We start from the raw sequence: 3,786 nt of genomic DNA, 5'->3' as shown, positions 1-3,786 counted from the left end.
CAAAACTGCAAATCTCTGTTATGTACAGTTTGCTTTTCAAGTATATAATAAATTCAACATGTAACTTTCAAAACAAAAAGAATTGAGCAGTCTGGCAGGAACTAGAAGCCCCACTTCTGGACAGTCTCAGAGACGAGGGACTGCTGGCCACCCAGGACAAGAAGGTTAAATTGATTAACTGCCCAGAACAACTTGGCTACGAGAAGCTCAGTATACTCTGTTGGGAAATATGAGAAAACAGGAGGTGGACGTTAACTTTGAGTTGAGCTTTGTAACTCCCCTTGACAGTTGCAGTATTTGGAAGCTGTATCAATGTTATCAGATGAATTAGAGTCCAAACCAGAGCTGCTGGTCCAGTTTGTTCGGAACACATCCATATCATTGGGACAGGGTCTGGTGGAATCTGAACCTAAAGATATCACTTGTCTGTCCCTGCTGCCTATTACTGAGACCTCAGAATATGGCCAGTTTGTATTACCAGATGATACTACAAATCCTTCCAACTCCTGTAAGGAGGTCCCTTCCTCTGCTGTGTTGAGAAGCCTTCAAGTGAACCTTGGCCCTGATGCAAAGGAAACAAGGGCACACATTGTACAGAAGTCTCCCAAACTTTTGTCAACTCCTGAGTCTCCTAGCTTGTTGCAAGACATTCAACCAAGTGACAGTACTCATTTTATTCTTCTTAACCTAACAAGAGCAGGCCTAGGCTCTTCAGCTGAGCACTTAGTATTTGTCCAGGATGAAGCAGAGGACTCTGGGAATGACTTTCTCTCCAGTGATAGTGCTGACAGCAGCATGCCATGGTTCATCTAGGTTCAGGAGCTGGCCCATGAGAGTCTGATTACTGCTACTTGTGCAGCTGGCAAAGAGTGCCAAAGACAGTAGCAATGGGGAAAATGTTCACTTTGGTTCAGGTGATGGGCAGTCTAAAGACTCTGAGTACCTCCCTCACTTTCCTCAAGAGGTGAAAAGGCTCCAGTCCACAGTTGAAGGCTGTGATTGGACATTTATGTGGCCAGCACTTTTCAAGTACCACCTAAAAACCCATAGGAATGACCATTCTATTACATGCCCGGCTGACAGCTGTGGGAAAAGTTTTTTTTTTTCTTTTTTCAGCTTGGAGGAGTTTTTATTGTAAGCCACATTTCTTTTGGCTCTGCTTTCTTTTATCTTATTGTCAGTAGCCTGGGACCAGCCACTCAGATTTTTGATAAAGTCATTCCAGGACTCCTGAACTCCTGTATTTGTGGCATCATTTCTACAGGCAATTTGATTTGGTTGCTTGCCCCATCTTCTTCCCCTTCAGACTTACAGCATCAGGGAGATGATCTTAGAGCTGTGCTTGAGAAAGATCTCAACAAGCTGGGGAAGAACCCCTCTTCCTGAGAATAACCTGATTGACCTGCTAAGGTTGGTAAAGGAAAGGGCACATGAGCTTTGGTCAAGGTGTTATTCAGGTTCCTGTCCTCACCCTGACTCCTCCAGGACCCTCATTTAGCCCAGATTGGTCCCTTTGTTCAGCCTATAATTGATACCTTCACTATGCGATCACTTTCCACCCTCTTTTGTGGGAAAAGTTTTTATGCGCTTCAGAAACTGAAAGTGCACATGAGAAATCAGAATGGAGAAGCCCTTTGTGTGTCCTGAGCTGGGATGTGGCAAGCAGTTCACCACTGCTGGAAATCTGAAGAACTACCTTAGGATTCACAAAGGTGAAAAGCCATTCCTGTGTGAGGCTGAAGGCTGTGGCCATTTATTTGCTGAGTACTCCAGCCTTCCGAAGCATCTCTTGGTTCACTCAGGCATGAAGCCCCATCAGTGCCAAGTTTGTGGAAAAACCTTCTCTCAGAATGGGAGCCAGAATGTGCATGTGAGGAAATATGAGTCAAGGATGAGAGCAACAGGAAATCGAGAGCAAGAGCAAACAGCTGAGCCACTAATGGGTAGCAGTTTGCTTGAGTAAACTTCAGTACAAACCTGTTATCTTCTTGGGGTAGAGTCTTGCACCTACCAGATACTAACACCATCCTGGGAGTAGAGGAAGAGGTGCTTGCAGAAGGAGCTTCGTGTTACTTGTCGTCAGCACCAGAAGTGGCTCTGCCACAGACACATCACCTGATGCCCTGTGAGACAGGCTTCTGCCTTATTACAGTAATTCTACAGAAGTTACTAAAGCAAGGTGGTATATCAGAAAAACGGATGTCAGAACAAGTGTTCATTCTTGGAAGAATTAGCTATATGCTTGAGTCCCAAGTGCACACATTGGGGTACAGGATTCTTACCTTACGGTCTGACAGAACCAAAATGAAACTGATGCAGGCTATGACTCTGGCCCTCATCCATCTTCCCCTAGTGGAAGTGATTGTTGCCCTGGGGCCTCTTCATTCTTAGTATCTGATGCAGAGGAGGAACAAGGCACTGAAAGTGAACTGGGTAACTGTCTCTCTTCCTCTCATTGCATTTTGGAACTGACTTCTGAAGGTGAATTTGATTTAGAAACATCAGCTAAGATGGGATGTTACTGTTGATTGGAGGAAGACTTTTTTCCATCCTGCCTCAGCTATCTTTTCACATGGATAAATATTCTTCTGCCTATGACACGACAAAACTTCTCCAGGAAGCTGAGATTTCAAGATGCCTTGTTGCTTTGGGAGAAGGGGTGTTATTAATTCTAAGTGACCTTATTTCTTTTGGTCACTCAGCAGGAGTTTCCCCCCCTACTGGCCTGCAAATATAAAATTTACTTGAATCGTCTCTGGCCCTAAGGCTGAGATGCCATCTTCTTCTACCCACCTCCACTTGGTTACTTTGCCCCGTGCTGTTTTCTTAGTTTCTAAAACTTATGGTAGCATGTTAAAGAAGATTTTTAATTTGAAAATCAGATAATGAGCTTCATTTGTTTTAGCTTTAAATAAACAAACCAACAGCCTAAAATATAATTGAGTAATAAAGTATCCGAAAGAGGGGAAAATACAAAAAATCTTGAATCTTATTAATATTGAAAATCAAGTGCCTATGAAAGCATCAAACAATGAACAGTATTTATTAAGTAATTATTGGGTGTCAAATACTGTGGTAAGTACTAGGTATACATAGACAAAAAAAAGGTCTCTGCTCTCAAGGATCTCACCTTTTAATAGTGGAAATGTTTATGAGTAGGTTCATATTGACACATAAGAATTGAGGGAAGGTAAACTTGGAAGGAAGGGGATTAGCACCTAGAGTCCAAGAAAGGTCTTTTTTTTTTTTTTTGCAGAAGATGGCTTTTAAGCTGAGTTGTTAAGGGAGCCAGAAATTTTAAAAGGCAAAATTGAGAAAGGGAAAATTATAGGAATGAGGGGTGGGGAACCACTGAAAATGCAGCTCAACTAGAGATGTAATGTTATGTGTGAGGAATTGGTAAATAGGGTTGGATTGTAGCATATACAGAGGGGAATAATGTGGGGAAAAGGTGGATTGGAGAGCTTTAAATGTCAAATATTTATACACACACATGATTTGGGAAGTAAGTTGAACTGAAGGTGGAGGATGGCTAGAATGCCTCAGGCAAATTGCAAGCCTCATTTAATGACTCCATGCTTCTCCTTAAACAAATGCCCACGTTTTCACTGTCAATATTACACCAGTAAATCAATTAACTAGCATTTACTAAATACCTGCTATGTTCCAGATCCTATGCTAAGTGGTAGAGATATGGAGAAAGTAAAAATAAAAACAAACAACAACAAAATTAACCCCTTATTCCAAAGGTACTCTAAGTCTAATGGGGGTGGTGGGGGGACAATA

The 3,786-nt window shown here is 42.2% G+C and overlaps 1 pseudogene; it reads left to right on the top strand.

Moving 5' to 3' along the window:
• Window positions 1–312: 312 nt before the first annotated feature.
• On the top strand, window positions 313–2,391 carry LOC110206718 (zinc finger protein 410 pseudogene; annotated as a pseudogene).
• Window positions 2,392–3,786: the final 1,395 nt, after the last annotated feature.

The sequence above is a fragment of the Phascolarctos cinereus genome, unplaced genomic scaffold (assembly GCF_003287225.1).
Source record: "Phascolarctos cinereus isolate Bilbo 61053 unplaced genomic scaffold, phaCin_HiC Scaffold_2;HRSCAF=192, whole genome shotgun sequence".
Lineage (NCBI taxonomy): Eukaryota > Metazoa > Chordata > Mammalia > Diprotodontia > Phascolarctidae > Phascolarctos > Phascolarctos cinereus.
Note: the sequence above shows the minus strand (reverse complement) of the source record. Positions and strands in the feature narration are given on the sequence as shown.